This window comes from Bombina bombina, chromosome 8 (assembly GCF_027579735.1).
Source record: "Bombina bombina isolate aBomBom1 chromosome 8, aBomBom1.pri, whole genome shotgun sequence".
Taxonomy (NCBI): Eukaryota; Metazoa; Chordata; class Amphibia; order Anura; family Bombinatoridae; genus Bombina; species Bombina bombina.
In genome coordinates, this window is record NC_069506.1 from 296,629,759 (window position 1) to 296,649,959 (window position 20,201).

Consider the following 20,201-nt stretch of genomic DNA (forward strand, 5'->3'; position numbering starts at 1 on the left):
TGATCTACTTCTGCACATGCTAAGCGTAAGAATATGAGCTTGTGCGTGATCTTCGTTTAAAGGCCCAGTCAAGTCAAAATTAAACTTTCACGATTAAGATAGAGCACCCAATCTTAAACAACTTTCCAATTCACTTCTATTATCTTCATGTGCACAATCTTTTTATTTGTACACTGAAGCGCCAACTCCTACAGAGCATGTGCAAGAGGCTATACGTATATCTATGTCTCTTTATTGTGTATTTATTGATTATGCCATTCTATTGGGGTTAATGTTCCTTTAACACACGGACTAATATCTTTGTGCTAAACAATTTTATGTTTGTTTTAACTTGAGCAATTACTGTTACTACTGCCTGATAGGGAAACAGGAAGTCACATAATAATATGATTACAGTTATTAAATAACACATGCACACACAAGCTACAGATAGGTGCACAATGCAGGGCAGCGGCTTCTACGGCTAATAAGATACTAGCATGTATGAAAAGAGGCATTGAATCAAGGGAGGAAGCATAATTCTGTCACTATATAAATCCCTGGTAAGACCTTATCTTGAGTATGGAGTGCAGTTCTGGGTACCAATCTCATAAAAAGACATTGCAAAATTTGAAAAAGTTCAGAGAAGGGCCACAAAACTAATAAGGGGAATGAAGAATTTAAGCTATGAGGAGAGGTTAGCCAAATTGGGTCTGTTTTCTCTAGAAAATATGAGCTTAAGAGGTGAAATTATTACTTTATATAAATATATTCAAGGCCCATATAGAGAGATGGCAGAAGCTCTGTTTATTCCAAGAAAATTGTTTGTGACAAAAGGTCACAATTTAAGGCTGGAGGAAATGAGATTTAATCTCTTGCAACACAAACATTTTTTCACTGTAAAAGCAATAAAATTGTGGAACTCATTACCAAAGAAGGTAGTGAATGCCAATACCTTAGATACATTTAAAAATAGTTTGGATACATTTCTGGCAATCATATTCATGGATATGATTGCTTGTGTTAAATGGGTCACCTTTTAATGGGATTAATTTAGTCTCAACTGGAGCTTTTCTGCAGATATATTAGATTTGTATAGGTTGAACTCAATGGAATGTTTTTTTTATATATATTTATTTATAATCCAATTAAGATACATTCCAACAGGACAACCACAAAAAGGAAAAACAGCATGTTATGTTTAGATACATATCAGTTCTCATAATAAAACAAGGAGTACACTTGTGATAACCTGTTATGATTCAGTAGTGCCGTCTGTACTTCCGTCATACCGCAAAAACACTTTTGCGTACTTGAATTGGCAAATTTTGTGTCATTTAACAATAGAGAAACAACTCCCCCATAAAACCGACCCCCTACTCACCCGTGCCTCCCCCCAGCTTGCTATTCAGGAAATTCTTTGTTTGCAATGGCCAACTCGAGAAACACTGTGCCCCTAAAAAGTGCAATTAACTGCTGTTGAATATCTTTAGGGTAGTTTATAATTACATTCTTCCATTTATAAAAAAAAAACATAATTTATGCTTACCTGATAAATTTATTTCTCTTGTAGTGTATCCAGTCCACGGATCATCCATTACTTGTGGGATATTCTCCTTCCCAACAGGAAGTTGCAAGAGGATCACCCACAGCAGAGCTGCTATATAGCTCCTCCCCTCACTGCCATATCCAGTCATTCGACCGAAACAAGACGAGAAAGGAGAAACCATAGGGTGCAGTGGTGACTGTAGTTTAATAAAAATTTAGACCTGCCTTAAAAGGACAGGGCGGGCCGTGGACTGTATACACTACAAGAGAAATAAATTTATCAGGTAAGCATAAATTATGTTTGCTCTTGTTAAGTGTATCCAGTCCACGGATCATCCATTACTTGTGGGATACCAATACCAAAGCTAAATTACACGGATGATGGGAGGGACAAGGCAGGAACTTAAACGGAAGGAACCACTGCCTGTAGAACCTTTCTCCCAAAAACAGCCTCCGAAGAAGCAAAAGTGTCAAATTTGTAAAATTTTGAAAAGGTGTGAAGCGAAGACCAAGTCGCAGCCTTGCAAATCTGTTCAACAGAGGCCTCATTTTTAAAGGCCCAGGTGGAAGCCACAGCTCTAGTAGAATGAGCTGTAATCCTTTCAGGGTGCTGCTGTCCAGCAGTCTCATAGGCTAAGCGTATTATGCTCCGAAGCCAAAAGGAGAGAGAGGTTGCTGAAGCTTTTTGACCTCTCCTCTGTCCAGAGTAAACGACAAACAGGGCAGATGTTTGACGAAAATCTTTAGTAGCCTGTAAGTAAAACTTCAAGGCACGGACTACGTCCAGATTATGCAAAAGACGTTCCTTCTTTGAAGAAGGATTAGGACACAATGTTGGAACAACAATCTCTTGATTGATATTCCTGTTAGAAACCACCTTAGGTAAAAACCCAGGTTTGGTACGCAGAACTACCTTGTCTGAATGAAAAATCAGATAAGGAGAATCACAATGTAAGGCAGATAACTCAGAGACTCTTCGAGCCGAGGAAATAGCCATCAAAAACAGAACTTTCCAAGATAAAAGTTTAATATCAATGGAATGAAGGGGTTCAAACGGAACTCCCTGAAGAACTTTAAGAACCAAGTTTAAGCTCCACGGGGGAGCAACAGTTTTAAACACAGGCTTAATCCTAACCAAAGCCTGACAAAATGCCTGGACATCTGGAACTTCTGCCAGACGCTTGTGCAAAAGAATAGACAGAGCAGAGATCTGTCCTTTTAAAGAACTAGCTGATAAGCCTTTGTCCAAACCCTCTTGGAGAAAGGACAATATCCTAGGAATCCTAACCTTACTCCATGAGTAACTCTTGGATTCACACCAATAAAGATATTTACGCCATATCTTATGGTAGATTTTCCTGGTGACAGGCTTCCGAGTCTGTATTAAGGTATCAATGACTGACTCGGAGAAGCCACGCCTTGATAGAATCAAGCGTTCAATCTCCATGCAGTCAGTCTCAGAGAAATTAGATTTGGATGATTGAAAGGACCTTGTATTAGAAGGTCCTGCCTCAGAGGCAGAGTCCATGGTGGAAGAGATGACATGTCCACTAGGTCTGCATACCAGGTCCTGCGTGGCCACGCAGGCGCTATCAGAATCACTGATGTTCTCTCCTGTTTGATTTTGGCAATCAGTCGAGGGAGCAGAGGAAACGGTGGAAACACATAGGCCAGGTTGAAGAACCAAGGAGCTGCTAGAGCATCTATCAGCGTTGCTCCCGGGTCCCTGGACCTGGATCCGTAACAAGGAAGCTTGGCGTTCTGGCGAGACACCATGAGATCCAGTTCTGGTTTGCCCCAACGATGGACCAGTTGAGCAAACACCTCCGGATGGAGTTCCCACTCCCCCGGATGAAAAGTCTGACGACTTAGAAAATCCGCCTCCCAGTTCTCTATGCCTGGGATGTGGATCGCTGACAGGTGGCAAGAGTGAGACTCTGCCCAGCGAATTATCTTTGAGACTTCTTTTTTTTTTTTTTTTTTATTATATTTTTATTGAGGTTGTGTGAGGTAATACAGCTTATATGAAAAAAAAACATAGCATAAGACAAGCTAAAATATTTCACATTATAAATGATACAATATGGTAGACTGGAACCTCTTTTTCTTTTTAACATGGTCTAAACAAAATATGTTTCCTCACTTGACATTGAAGGCAACTCTTGTGCCTCTAAAAACATGCAACAAACACTGAGAGAGGAAATTGAGTGATTTGAACGGTCACCTTTAGACCAATAAACTAGAATTAGATTAGTAATTAACATATGAAGTAATGACCACAGTGAAAGTACTATTCCTAAATGGAAACAACATGGTGAAACAATCAGAGACTCTACTGGGAAATTATGTTAATCAGTCCAGCTGAATGAAATGTGGTAGTTAGAGTCAATACTGTGGTAAGATGTAAAAATGAATGCTAGGGGGGTATTGAAGGTTGCGGCATAGACGAGAGAGCCGCATATGTAGCCCTCCATATCTAGGAGGTTCATTATGTGGGGGGAGAGGGGGGAGGTGGTAGGTTAAATTCTCAAAGTAAGAGAGGAAATGGGAAAGTGTTTCAATTATTTATCTATCTTTCCCTTTAGTATTAAGATTGAGGTGTTGTAGATATTACATATTAGACTGGACTCTATGAATAAATGGTCTCTGTGAATTACTAGAATAGGTACAAGTGTTAGTTTTTATGCGGGTGGGAACTTAGTAGGACTTGGAGAATGTTAATATGAGAGACTTATGAACTTGTCATGGCAGCCCAACAACTATACAAAAGGTATTGACAACATGCCCAAAATCTTGACTAAAAACAGAAACTTTGTTTGAAGAGATTAATTTTCTGTGTGATGTAAAGCTAGAGCCAAGACACTTCTACAGAGCTCTATATTTGTATACTATAGGTGTCACACTGCCCCGGCCGCTGGCAGTAGTGCGTCCTAGGTAAAAGCTATATCAAGAATCTGAGAGTAAATATAATATAAAAGAATCATCTTAAAAACTAGAAAAAATGATTAGAGAGGTGGTGGTTTAGCTCTACTTAATAAAACATGGGAACATATAGAGAGAGTGCTAAATTGAAATTCCAGTAACATCCCCATGGGTGCAAATAAAACAGCAAACAATTGTAACCCAAAGCTGAACCATGTGAATAAAATAGAATGGCCCTATGTTAGAAAAGTAGTTATATGCTTATCCAGCATTAGAGTTCTCATGCGTCCTTTTCTCAGCAAAGTTTGTCTAGTTATGAGACAAGCATATTTAGCTAGTATGGATTAAAACAAAGATCAGCATGTCAACAAAACACCATGATATTTAAAATACAAATACTATAGGGATATATCAATCATGGAATACTGTGAAAAAACAGCCAACATAAATGTCCCCAATAAACAACAATTTTCCTGGGAGCACTGTCTCTGGATTCAGGCAAGACCACTTATAGAATTAGAAATAAAAATGCAATTGTAGCTGCAATAATGGCAGGAGCACTTTGTGGCTTAACAACAAATAACTTAGGGACAGGCTGCAATGGTGCGTGAATGGAATCAGGGTAGCAGACTTGTATATGTAGTGGGCATTATAGAAAGTCACTAAACCTATGCTGCGTTGAACTTCAGGCGGGGAGAAAGGGGTTGATATATTGCAGGGTGCGAGGATGAGAGTTCCCTTACCCCACGCCAGACCGGAAAGCTAGGCAAAGTCTCTGAGCCTCCATGCCAAAGCTCTGGACCTCGGCAATCGGGCTGTACTGGGAAGGGCAGATCGGAGGCAAAACAAATTCTGGCCGAAGCAGGGAAGGACCGTTCCAGGCTGGCATTTCGCCAAACTGAGCTGTATGCTCTAGCCCCAGCAAACCTCTAACAGGAGGCGACTGACATCCTACCGGGCTGTTTCGCTCCGCTGTGACCAATGTCATGCAGGTAATGCTTACAAAGCTTGAGGGCGCCAAGTGATCTGCTCTGGGCGTACTGTCTCCGGTGTCTGTCCCATTCAGGTGGGTCTCTGCGGCCATATCCTCCGCTCCCAGTATGTTATGAAGTGGGTGCCAAGTGGAAGGGGGGCGCCGGGGCCCCAAAGCGCCCCCCCCCACGGTAGTAATCATAGGAGTGGGAGCACGGGCAATATGGGTGTTCGATGCTGCTGCTGTCTGCTGGGGCCCATAGACATTGAAACGTTCAAATGCTGAACGGCAGCTATCTAGAAAGGTGTGCATCTCCTCCATAATATGATCTGCAGTGGCCATAATTAGGTGAAGTGATGAAAATCCTGTTCCTAGTTGCAGGCGCTGCTTAGGCCACAGAAAATGGCGTCTCCCACAGACACTTGTCGACAGTATTCACACCATGAATGTAAAGTTCTGTTATTTCAATGCTACTCCCTTAGGAGTTAAATGAGTAGGTCTTCCTAGCTGATCAGTCTGCAGTACATGCCAAATTTTTAAGCTTCTACAGTCGCCAAATTCTTTTATTATATTGGTAAGGTTCAGAGCTCCATTAATTTGCGACCTCTCTGCTGCACAGTTGGCTCCGCCCCCCCATCTTTGAGACTTCTAACATCGCTAGGGAACTCCTGGTTCCCCCTTGATGGTTGATGTAAGCCACAGTCGTGATGTTGTCCGACTGAAATCCGATGAACCTCAGGGTTGCTAACTGAGGCCAAGCTAGAAGAGCATTGAATATTGCTCTTAACTCCAGAATATTTATTGGGAGGAGTTTCTCCTCCTGAGTCCACGATCCCTGAGCCTTCAGGGAGTTCCAGACTGCGCCCCAACCTAGAAGGCTGGCATCTGTTGTTACAATCGTCCAATCTGGCCTGCGAAAGGTCATACCCTTGGACAGATGGACCCGAGAAAGCCACCAGAGAAGAGAATCTCTGGTCTCTTGATCCAGATTTAGTAGAGGGGACAAATCTGAGTAATCCCCATTCCACTGACTTAGCATGCATAATTGCAGCGGTCTGAGATGCAGGCGCGCAAATGGCACTATGTCCATTGCCGCTACCATTAAGCCGATTACTTCCATGCACTGAGCCACTGACGGGCGTGGAATGGAATGAAGGACACGGCAAGCATTTAGAAGTTTTGATAACCTGGACTCCGTCAGGTAAATTTTCATCTCTACAGAATCTATAAGAGTCCCTAGGAAGGAGACTCTTGTGAGTGGTGATAGAGAACTCTTTTCCACGTTCACTTTCCACCCATGCGACCTCAGAAATGCCAGAACTATCTCTGTATGAGACTTGGCAATTTGAAAGCTTGACGCCTGTATCAGGATGTCGTCTAGATACGGAGCCACCGCTATGCCTTGCGGTCTTAGAACCGCCAGAAGTGAGCCCAGAACCTTTGTAAAAATTCTCGGGGCAGTGGCCAACCCGAAGGGAAGAGCTACAAATTGGTAATGCCTGTCTAGAAAGGCAAACCTTAGGAACCGATGATGATCTTTGTGAATCGGTATGTGAAGGTAGGCATCCTTTAAGTCCACTGTGGTCATGTACTGACCCTCTTGGATCATGGGTAGGATGGTCTGAATAGTTTCCATTTTGAATGATGGAACTCTGAGGAATTTGTTTAAGATCTTTAGATCCAAGATTGGTCTGAAGGTTCCCTCTTTCTTGGGAACCACAAACAGATTTGAATAAAATCCCTGTCCCTGTTCCGTCCGCGGAACTGGATGGATCACTCCCATTACTAGGAGGTCTTGCACACAGCTTAGGAATGCCTCTTTCTTTATCTGGTTTGCTGATAACCTTGAAAGATAAAATCTCCCTTGTGGAGGAGAAGCTTTGAAGTCCAGAAGATATCCCTGAGATATGATCTCCAACGCCCAGGGATCCTGAACATCTCTTGCCCACGCCTAGGCGAAGAGAGAAAGTCTGCCCCCCACTAGATCCGTTTCTGGATAGGGGGCCGTTCCTTCATGCTGTCTTGGGGGCAGCAGCAGGCTTTCTGGCCTGCTTGCCCTTGTTCCAGGACTGGTTAGGTTTCCAGGCCTGTCTGGAATGAGCAACAGTTCCCTCTTGTTTTGAAGCGGAGGAAGTTGATGCTGATCCTGCCTTGAAATTTCGAAAGGCACGAAAATTAGACTGTTTGGCCTTTGATTTGGCCCTGTCCTGAGGAAGGGTATGACCCTTGCCTCCAGTAATGTCAGCAATAATTTCCTTCAAGCCAGGCCCGAATAAGGTCTGCCCCTTGAAAGGAATGTTGAGTAATTTAGACTTTGAAGTCACGTCAGCTGACCAGGATTTAAGCCATAGCGCCCTACGCGCCTGGATGGCGAATCCGGAATTCTTAGCCGTTAGTTTAGTCAAATGAACAATGGCATCAGAAACAAATGAGTTAGCTAGCTTAAGCGTTCTAAGCTTGTCAATAATTTCATTTTTACAGTGTATGTAATAAGTTAGCAGAGCATTGCACCCACTTGCAAATGGATGATTAACCCCTTAATACCAAAAACGGAATAACAAATGACAAAAACGTTTTTTAAACAGTCACAACAACTGCCACAGCTCTACTGTGGCTTTTTACCTCCCTCAATACGACTTTTGAAGCCTTTTGAGCCCTTCAGAGAAGTCCTGGATCATGCAGGAAGAAGCTGGATGTCTGTGTCTGTAATTTTTGCTGTGCAAAAAAACGCCAAAATAGGCCCCTCCCACTCATATTACAACAGTGGGAAGCCTCAGGGAACTGTTTCTAGGCAAAATTCAAGCCAGCCATGTGGAAAAAACTAGGCCCCAATAAGTTTTATCACCAAACATATGTAAAAAACGATTAAACATGCCAGCAAACGTTTTAAAATACACTTTTATAAGAGTATGTATCTCTATTAATAAGCCTGATACCAGTCGCTATCACTGCATTTAAGGCTTTACTTACATTACTTCGGTATCAGCAGCATTTTCTAGCAAATTCCATCCCTAGAAAAATATTTTAACTGCACATACCTTATTGCAGGAAAACCTGCACGCTATTCCCCCTCTGAAGTTACCTCACTCCTCAGAATATGTGAGAACAGCAAAGGATCTTAGTTACTTCTGCTAAGATCATAGAAAACGCAGGCAGATTCTTCTTCTAAATACTGCCTGAGATAAACAGTACACTCTGGTACCATTTAAAAATAACAAACTTTTGATTGAAGAAATAAACTAAGTATAAAACACCACAGTCCTCTTACGACCTCCATCTTAGTTGAGAGTTGCAAGAGAATGACTGGATATGGCAGTGAGGGGAGGAGCTATATAGCAGCTCTGCTGTGGGTGATCCTCTTGCAACTTCCTGTTGGGAAGGAGAATATCCCACAAGTAATGGATGATCCGTGGACTGGATACACTTAACAAGAGAATAGCTTTTAATTTGTGCTTCTGAATTTATCGAAGTATCCATTTGCTCCATAATCAACTGGCTTTTAAGTTTATGATGGAATTCTATCAAGCTAGGGGCTTTGTTAAATTTTCCAATTTTTCAAGATCAGTAATCTACCCACCATGATTATAGCATTTAGTTGGCAAGCATTTCTGCAGGTAATTTATTTTTGTCGGTATATAAAAAAGAATACGTGGTTGTCCATTTTTTGAATATGATTTTGATTGATTTTATTTATCCAGTAATTAATCTTATGTCAACATTTTTTGACTTTAGGGCAGTTCCAGAAACAATGATACATATCTGTTTTAGGTGCCTTACATTTGTGACAGAGAGCTTCTGAGTTATCCCATCTAGCCTTAATACTTGGTGTAATATATATTCTGTTTATAACTTTAGTATGGGATTCTCTCCATGAAGTGGCGAGTATAGCGGTGTCTGCCAGTTTAATTATGTATTATCTCCACTGGAACCTGTCATGCTTCTGCTATTTTTTGCACATTAATTTGTCCGTGTGAACTCATAATTATTTTATAAAGCAGTGAGATAAACTTATTTAAAGCAAGTAAATATTCTAATGTTGGGTCTAAAATATTATATGAAAGTGCCTGAACAAGATGTCGGGCCTGAAAGAAGGCAAAAAAAATCTTTATTCAATATACCAAATTCTTGTTTTAAAGTGAAGGTCAATTTGGATGAATTAGTGCCCGTTTTTTAATAAACCTATTAAAAACAAGGGCACTTTAATTCATCAAAATTGACATTTCATTCCTTTTCTTCAAAAACTTACCTTTTAATCCTGACAGCCGTTGCAGAGCTTCCTCTGCCTGTCGCAAGCCCTCTTAGTGGTTCCAAAATGAGGAATCCGGCTTCCTCCAATCACGGCGTTGCATCAGGCCATGATCACCCTGGGGGAAAAGCCGTGATTGGAGGAAGCCGGATTTGTCATTTCTGACTTAAGAAAAGGCCTCCGACGGCCGGGGGAATTGCTGGAGCGGCTTTCAGGATTAAAAGGTACGTTTTTGAAGAAAAGGAGTGAAAACAGAATTTATGTTTACCTGATAAATTACTTTCTCCAACGGTGTGTCCGGTCCACGGCGTCATCCTTACTTGTGGGATATTCTCTTCCCCAACAGGAAATGGCAAAGAGCCCAGCAAAGCTGGTCACATGATCCCTCCTAGGCTCCGCCTACCCCAGTCATTCGACCGACGTTAAGGAGGAATATTTGCATAGGAGAAACCATATGATACCGTGGTGACTGTAGTTAAAGAAAATAAATTATCAGACCTGATTAAAAAACCAGGGCGGGCCGTGGACCGGACACACCGTTGGAGAAAGTAATTTATCAGGTAAACATAAATTCTGTTTTCTCCAACATAGGTGTGTCCGGTCCACGGCGTCATCCTTACTTGTGGGAACCAATACCAAAGCTTTAGGACACGGATGAAGGGAGGGAGCAAATCAGGTCACCTAAATGGAAGGCACCACGGCTTGCAAAACCTTTCTCCCAAAAACAGCCTCAGAAGAAGCAAAAGTATCAAACTTGTAAAATTTGGTAAAAGTGTGCAGTGAAGACCAAGTCGCTGCCCTACATATCTGATCAACAGAAGCCTCGTTCTTGAAGGCCCATGTGGAAGCCACAGCCCTAGTGGAATGAGCTGTGATTCTTTCAGGAGGCTGCCGTCCGGCAGTCTCGTAAGCCAATCTGATGATGCTTTTAATCCAAAAAGAGAGAGAGGTAGAAGTTGCTTTTTGACCTCTCCTTTTACCAGAATAAACAACAAACAAGGAAGATGTTTGTCTAAAATCCTTTGTAGCATCTAAATAGAATTTTAGAGCGCGAACAACATCCAAATTGTGCAACAAACGTTCCTTCTTCGAAACTGGTTTCGGACACAAAGAAGGCACGACTATCTCCTGGTTAATGTTTTTGTTAGAAACAACTTTTGGAAGAAAACCAGGTTTAGTACGTAAAACCACCTTATCTGCATGGAACACCAGATAAGGAGGAGAACACTGCAGAGCAGATAATTCTGAAACTCTTCTAGCAGAAGAAATTGCAACCAAAAACAAAACTTTCCAAGATAATAACTTAATATCAACGGAATGTAAGGGTTCAAACGGAACCCCCTGAAGAACTGAAAGAACTAAGTTGAGACTCCAAGGAGGAGTCAAAGGTTTGTAAACAGGCTTGATTCTAACCAGAGCCTGAACAAAGGCTTGAACATCTGGCACAGCTGCCAGCTTTTTGTGAAGTAACACAGACAAGGCAGAAATCTGTCCCTTCAAGGAACTTGCAGATAATCCTTTCTCCAATCCTTCTTGGAGAAAGGATAGAATCTTAGGAATCTTTACCTTGTCCCAGGGGAATCCTTTAGATTCACACCAACAGATATATTTTTTCCATATTTTGTGGTAAATTTTTCTAGTTACAGGCTTTCTGGCCTGAACAAGAGTATCAATAACAGAATCTGAGAACCCTCGTTTTGATAAAATCAAGCGTTCAATCTCCAAGCAGTCAGCTGGAGTGAGACCAGATTCGGATGTTCGAACGGACCTTGAACAAGAAGGTCTCGTCTCAAAGGTAGCTTCCATGGTGGAGCCGATGACATATTCACCAGATCTGCATACCAAGTCCTGCGTGGCCACGCAGGAGCTATCAAGATCACCGACGCCCTCTCCTGATGGATCCTGGCTACCAGCCTGGGGATGAGAGGAAACGGCGGGAATACATAAGCTAGTTTGAAGGTCCAAGGTGCTACTAGTGCATCTACTAGAGTCGCCTTGGGATCCCTGGATCTGGACCCGTAGCAAGGAACCTTGAAGTTCTGACGAGAGGCCATCAGATCCATGTCTGGAATGCCCCACAGTTGAGTGATTTGGGCAAAGATTTCCGGATGGAGTTCCCACTCCCCCGGATGCAATGTCTGACGACTCAGAAAATCCGCTTCCCAATTTTCCACTCCTGGGATGTGGATTGCAGACAGGTGGCAGGAGCGAGTCTCCGCCCATTGAATGATTTTGGTCACTTCTTCCATCGCCAGGGAACTCCTTGTTCCCCCCTGATGGTTGATGTATGCAACAGTCGTCATGTTGTCTGATTGAAACCGTATGAACTTGGCCTTCGCTAGCTGAGGCCAAGCCTTGAGAGCATTGAATATCGCTCTCAGTTCCAGAATATTTATCGGTAGAAGAGATTCTTCCCGAGACCAAAGACCCTGAGCTTTCAGGGATCCCCAGACCGCGCCCCAGCCCATCAGACTGGCGTCGGTCGTGACAATGACCCACTCTGGTCTGCGGAAGGTCATCCCTTGTGACAGGTTGTCCAGGGACAGCCACCAACGGAGTGAGTCTCTGGTCCTCTGATTTACTTGTATCTTCGGAGACAAGTCTGTATAGTCCCCATTCCACTGACTGAGCATGCACAGTTGTAATGGTCTTAGATGAATGTGCGCAAAAGGAACTATATCCATTGCCGCTACCATCAAACCTATTACTTCCATGCACTGCGCTATGGAAGGAAGAGGAACGGAATGAAGTGTCCGACAAGAGTTTAGAAGTTTTGTTTTTCTGGCCTCTGTCAGAAAAATCCTCATTTCTAAGGAGTCTATTATTGTTCCCAAGAAGGGAACCCTTGTCGACGGAGATAGAGAACTCTTTTCCACGTTCACTTTCCATCCGTGAGATCTGAGAAAGGCCAGGACTATGTCCGTGTGAGCCTTTGCTTGAGGAAGGGACGACGCTTGAATCAGAATGTCGTCCAAGTAAGGTACTACTGCAATGCCCCTTGGTCTTAGCACCGCTAGAAGGGACCCTAGTACCTTTGTGAAAATCCTTGGAGCAGTGGCTAATCCGAAAGGAAGCGCCACGAACTGGTAATGCTTGTCCAGGAATGCGAACCTTAGGAACCGATGATGTTCCATGTGGATAGGAATATGTAGATACGCATCCTTTAAATCCACCGTGGTCATGAATTGACCTTCCTGGATGGAAGGAAGAATTGTTCGAATGGTTTCCATCTTGAACGATGGAACCTTGAGAAACTTGTTTAAGATCTTGAGATCTAAGATTGGTCTGAACGTTCCCTCATTTTTGGGAACTATGAACAGATTGGAGTAGAACCCCATCCCTTGTTCTCCTAATGGAACAGGATGAATCACTCCCATTTTTAGCAGGTCTTCTACACAATGTAAGAATGCCTGTCTTTTTATGTGGTCTGAAGACAATTGAGACCTGTGGAACCTCCCCCTTGGGGGAAGCCCCTTGAATTCCAGAAGATAACCTTGGGAGACTATTTCTAGTGCCCAAGGATCCAGAACATCTCTTGCCCAAGCCTGAGCGAAGAGAGAGAGTCTGCCCCCCACCAGATCCGGTCCCGGATCGGGGGCCAACTTTTCATGCTGTCTTGGTAGCAGTGGCAGGTTTCTTGGCCTGCTTTCCCTTATTCCAGCCTTGCATTGGTCTCCAGGCTGGCTTGGCTTGAGAAGTATTACCCTCTTGTTTAGAGGACGTAGCACTTGGGGCTGGTCCGTTTCTACGAAAGGGACGAAAATTAGGTTTATTTTTGGCCTTGAAAGACCTATCCTGAGGAAGGGCGTGGCCCTTACCCCCAGTGATATCAGAGATAATCTCTTTCAAGTCAGGGCCAAACAGCGTTTTCCCCTTGAAAGGAATGTTAAGTAGTTTGTTCTTGGAAGACGCATCCGCTGACCAAGATTTCAACCAAAGCGCTCTGCGCGCCACAATAGCAAACCCAGAATTTTTCGCCGCTAACCTAGCCAATTGCAAAGTGGCGTCTAGGGTGAAAGAATTAGCCAATTTGAGAGCACGGATTCTGTCCATAATCTCCTCATAAGGAGGAGAATCACTATCGATCGCCTTAACTAGTTCATCGAACCAGAAACACGCGGCTGTAGTGACAGGGACAATGCATGAAATTGGTTGTAGAAGGTAACCTTGCTGAACAAACATCTTTTTAAGCAAACCTTCTAATTTTTTATCCATAGGATCTTTGAAAGCACAACTATCTTCTATGGGTATAGTGGTGCGTTTGTTTAAAGTAGAAACCGCTCCCTCGACCTTGGGGACTGTCTGCCATAAGTCCTTTCTGGGGTCGACCATAGGAAACAATTTTTTAAATATGGGGGGAGGGACGAAAGGTATACCGGGCCTTTCCCATTCTTTATTTACAATGTCCGCCACCCGCTTGGGTATAGGAAAAGCTTCTGGGAGCCCCGGGACCTCTAGGAACTTGTCCATTTTACATAGTTTCTCTGGGATGATCAAATTCTCACAATCATCCAGAGTGGATAATACCTCCTTAAGCAGAGCGCGGAGATGTTCCAACTTAAATTTAAATGTAATCACATCGGGTTCAGCTTGTTGAGAAATTTTCCCTGAATCTGAAATTTCTCCCTCAGACAAAACCTCCCTGGCCCCCTCAGACTGGTGTAGGGGCATTTCAGAACCATTATCATCAGCGTCCTCATGCTCTTCAGTATCTAAAACAGAGCAGTCGCGCTTACGCTGATAAGTGGGCATTTTGGCTAAAATGTTTTTGATAGAATTATCCATTACAGCCGTTAATTGTTGCATAGTAAGGAGTATTGGCGCGCTAGATGTACTAGGGGCCTCCTGAGTGGGCAAGACTCGTGTAGACGAAGGAGGGAATGATGCAGTACCATGCTTACTCCCCTCACTTGAGGAATCATCTTGGGCATCATTTTCAGTGTCACATAAATCACATTTATTTAAATGAGAAGGAACCCTGGCTTCCCCACATTCAGAACACAGTCTATCTGGTAGTTCAGACATGTTAAACAGGCATAAACTTGATAACAAAGTACAAAAAACGTTTTAAAATAAAACCGTTACTGTCACTTTAAATTTTAAACTGAACACACTTTATTACTGCAATTGCGAAAAAGTATGAAGGAATTGTTCAAAATTCACCAAAATTTCACCACAGTGTCTTAAAGCCTTAAAAGTATTGCACACCAATTTTGGAAGCTTTAACCCTTAAAATAACGGAACCGGAGCCGTTTTTAACTTTAACCCCTTTACAGTCCCTGGTATCTGCTTTGCTGAGACCCAACCAAGCCCAAAGGGGAATACGATACCAAATGATGCCTTCAGAAAGTCTTTTCTATGTATCAGAGCTCCTCACACATGCGACTGCATGTCATGCCTCTCAAAAACAAGTGCGCAATACCGGCGCGAAAATGAGGCTCTGCCTATGATTAGGGAAAGCCCCTAAAGAATAAGGTGTCTAAAACAGTGCCTGCCGATATTATTTTACCAAAATACCCAGATTAAATGATTCCTCAAGGCTAAATATGTGTAATATATGAATCGATTTAGCCCAGAAAAAGTCTACAGTCTTAATAAGCCCTTGTGAAGCCCTTATTTACTTTCTGAATAAACATGGCTTACCGGATCCCATAGGGAAAATGACAGCTTCCAGCATTACATCGTCTTGTTAGAATGTGTCATACCTCAAGCAGCAAAAGACTGCTCACTGTTCCCCCAACTGAAGTTAATTCCTCTCAACAGTCCTGTGTGGAACAGCCATGGATTTTAGTAACGGTTGCTAAAATCATATTCCTCTTACAAACAGAAATCTTCATCTCTTTTCTGTTTCAGAGTAAATAGTACATACCAGCACTATTTTAAAATAACAAACTCTTGATTGAATAATAAAAACTACAGTTAAACACTAAAAAACTCTAAGCCATCTCCGTGGAGATGTTGCCTGTACAACGGCAAAGAGAATGACTGGGGTAGGCGGAGCCTAGGAGGGATCATGTGACCAGCTTTGCTGGGCTCTTTGCCATTTCCTGTTGGGGAAGAGAATATCCCACAAGTAAGGATGACGCCGTGGACCGGACACACCTATGTTGGAGAAATATCAATTTTGATGAATTAAAGTGCCCTTGTTTTTAATAGGTTTATTAAAAACCGGGCACTAATTCATCCAAATTGACCTTCACTTTAAGTCAAAGAGTATCCTGCATCTCCCTGACCCTGTTTCTCTTAGCTGGTGTAAAAACAATAGCCCCTTTGAAGCTCAATCTAAAAAATTTGGAATTCAAGGCTGGGGTAAAATTGGGATTACCAATTAAGTGTTTAGAAAACCGAGCGTTAATGTGTAGAATTTTAAGTATTTTTTGCCAAGCCACGATCACATTTTGAATAATGGGGAGTTGTTTAATTTTGATTGGCCACTTATCTGGGGTACAATGCAGGAGTGCTTTTAGGGAGTATGGTTGTACTAAAATTTCTTCTAAAGGGTGAACTGCATAATAGTCAATTCCAGTTAGCCAGTTCAAAGTAATCTTCGCCAAACCTACTAAATTGTATATCTCAATATCTGGTAGTGCCAAACCCCCATCAGTTCTGAAAAATTAGTTTTTTTTTAACGCTATAGCCCTCCTTTTTCCCCCCCACAAGAATTATAAAAACATAAATTATGCTTACCTGATCATTTTCTTTTCTTCAGATGGAAAGAGTCCACAGCTGCATTCATTACTTTTGGGAATTAAGAACCTAGCCACCAGGAGGACGCAAAGACACTCCAGCCAAAGGCTTAAATACTCCTCCCACTTCCCTCATCCCCCAGTTATTCTGCAGAGGAACAAGGAACAATAGAAGAAACACCAGGGTGAAAAGGTGCCAGAAGAATAAAAATTAAGAGACACACTACAGAAAAAATATGGGTGGGGAGCTGTGGACTCTCCATCTGAAGAAAATGATCAGGTAAGCATAATTTATGTTTTTATAATTCTTGTGGGGGGGGGGGGGAAAGGAGGGCTATAGCGTTAAAAAAACCCTAATTTTTCAGAACTGATGGGGGTTTGGCACTAGCAGATATTGAGATATTGAGATTGAGTCCACAGCTGCATTCATTACTTTTGGGAAAACAATACCCAAGCTATAGAGGACACTGAATGCAAAGACGGGAGGGTACGATAGGCAGCCCATTCTGAGGGCACCAGGCCTGAAAAAGAACAACCCAACCAAACCCTGCTTCGTTGGAGCCCGGCAAAAGAACTAGAAGGAAAAGGCCCCAAGGACACTGACCCGCAGATAGTCCGAAGGCCGAACTAGAGACCGCAGACACTCACCGAGCCAACACTCCTCAAGGAGAACCATCGCCCAGCAGTCGGTCCCCATACTAGCACAGTACAAAAAATCCCCCAAAAAGGAGAGGACAAGGATAAACCAATGGATACCCAAAGGTACAGCAAAATCCAGAAAGGAACCCCCCCCCCAAGGAAGGACAAGTCCACAGAGACCCGAATTGATCCAGAGAACGAGGGGAGACGACACCCAACCCACAAGGAGCAACCGGGCATCAGCAGGAGAAGAAACATCTCCCAAACATTGTGCAACAGCACCGAAAAGACAGCTGAGGACCAAGTCCTCCAAACGTCAGAACTCGGAGACTGAGCAACAGAAAATTTCAAGCAGCAAACTCGGAAAAAACATCTGAGACCGGAAACACGCTGCCAACTGTAGAAAGACACAGAGAAAACACTATCCGTAAGAAAGGAGTGGCCCAAGACAGAGATTGCCCAACTTCCAAGAAGAGGACACTCACCAAGCAATCTAGGCCGCCAAGCCTACTTACAGATCTTAAAGGGGGAGAGGCACAGAACCTCTAAAAAAAGAAGGTCCACTGTCACCCCCAAGACCTGAAGATAAACAACAGGTCACAAATCCCACACCTAGCCGGACCAGCCCAAGCAACGGCAGATCTGAAGGGAACTGAAAGGAACCCCAAGACCAGCCCCCAAAAGGGCGGAAGAATGGACACAGCCACCTCAATTTAAAGACGAACGAGCAGGAGTTAGACCCAAGGAGATCTAGCAAGGCCACCCCGACTAAGTCTCAATGCAGAGCCAGCAGCTCCCCAGATGGAAAGGAACAACTCAAACAGCAGACCAGTCCTCGAACCAGATAAACATCTATTCCAACCTCCCGAACACAGGAGAGGCCCCCAAAATGGGAACCACACCTCCATAAGGAGGACAAAGAGCCCCCTGAAAAGGAGAGCATCGATAAACACCTGCCCTTAAGACAGGAAGTCGTAGGAGGAACCGAGAGGACACAAGGCCGTCACTAACGAAGACGGAAGAACCCCATAAAACACCATTGAGCGAGCACACACAACAGGTGCTAAAGTGACAGCTGAGCAACCGCAAACCTCCCGTTTGCTAGGTAGGAAAGCCGACCATCAGGTCCCATTAGTTAGCTGTCCCAGGGTAACCGTATCGTTCGGCACAAGACCAGGCCCAAGGAGCCCACGGCTCTCAATAAATCTGGCCAAGTTAAAAAAAAAAAAACAGAACAAGGGCAAAGCCCACGCACCCCAGAAACTGGAACCCCCAGGCCAGTCCTAGAATCATAGGTTCCAGTAACATACCACAGTGGGATCCGAGACAAAGCCTTGACAACCGGAAGATTAGGACAAGAAGCCCGGGCCCCAAAAATGTTTGGATTAAACAAACTTCCAGGCACATAAATTCCCCGTCTGATATATAAAAACAGACTACCCAGGGGAAAATCCAGAATAAACCGGATAACAAGAGCAAGAAGCCCTTGCAAGTCCCGGCCAAAAGGGAAGAGACCACCTCTTGCAGGAGCACAACACTCCAAAGAGCCAGGGCCATAAAAGCACAAGGTGCTGCTCATTTTATCAACCTCGAAAGGAGGAAAGGCTGAATAGACCTCGCCGGGGATCAGACTAGCAACCCTCGGTTTGCTACAGTACAGAGTAGCCACAGAGCACTAGAATGCTGAGCTAGCAGTCCAGCTAGCCCCGAGCTCCAGGCACAAGGGGAACGGAGAGGACAAGTCACCCGAACAGAGCAACATCAATCCTTTACATCACCTCCGATTCGAAGTCAGAGGACAGTAAAACATGGGTTTGGATGCCACCGAGATGGCATACCTGAACCATATGAGTGGAAAACCACTAGGACCTCTTCTATCCCAGAAAGAAATGCGCAGCATTCCCAACACCGGGGAAGGCCCCCGAACCGGAGCCCAAAAAAGACCTCACTGTCTAAGGTCTCGAAAAAGGAACACCAACTCCCGAAGGGAATCCAAGTCCCCCGAAGGCGACCCATCCACAAAGAGAAACTGACAATCCAAGAGGTCTCAATGAAGACGAGAACCACGAAAGGAACAAGTCCAAAAAGAACAATTTCCTAAGCAACACCACCCCGACCAGCGGAAAAGTGGCGCTAAACCCTCTAATTTTCCCACCACGTGGGAAGTAATACTCTAGGTTTTGAGGGTATCGGAAGCAACAGAGTGACGCAGCAAAATTCACTGACCCAGTCACCAGAGAAACGACTATTTAGGACTGAAACAATCCTGAGAGCCGCACGGACCCGCAAGTCCTCTTAAGAATGCTTAGCGGAAACTTAAAAAACAAACTTAAATAATGTTAATAGCACTTGGCACCCCAACCTGACCAGCAAAGTATAATAGGCGCCACGTGTCTGATAAGCCACAAGACAGAAGATCTGAACCCAAGCAGGACCAGCCTGCAACCAGGGTCAAAACTGCCAAGCTGGCTAAATCCACCCTCAGAGAGGAAGGAAAAACAGATAAAAATGGGACTAACGTGTCCCAAACAACTTCTGTAGAAGCAAACAGCGAGTCTCAATCCCAGAGAAATTCCCGCAGGAAACATAGTGTGAAAAGTAAAAATTAATCCTAACTAGATAAATAAAATAACAGGCAACCCGAGGGTTAACGCCCAAAAAGAACAGAAGGTCCGCAGGACCAGCCTAACGGAAACCTTGTCTTCCAACAACACTGGGAAAGATCTTGATAACAAGAGTGAAGGAGATTGCTTCATCCCCCCATGTCTAACGAGGTGCGCCATTCAAAGGAGGAGACTGATGAGTCCCATACCCAAGAAGGATAGGGTCCCCAAGCAGCTCAAAAACGTGTCTGAGTAAAACACTGAGGTTGAGCCTGCCTGTAACGAAAGGCACAACACTCAGGGAACTGTACATGCCCTCCAGAGGCCAATGGACCTGGGGCAATCGGGTATGAGCACAATCACAAACAAACATCTGGACTTTGCAGACACGCAAGCACCAAAAGTATGTAAAAGCGAAAGCGTGCCACAACCTCCGGGGGAAAAAATCCAAACATAACTTGGGTTACCCGCATGTGTAGTAGTAGGAAACGGTAGGGAACTCGCCTCCCAAAGGACAGGGCCCCCCGAGGCGTATGGCTCAGCAGTCTCTTGAATCCCCGAGCTCAAGGAACAAGGCGCTCTATGACGGCCTAAAGAACATAACC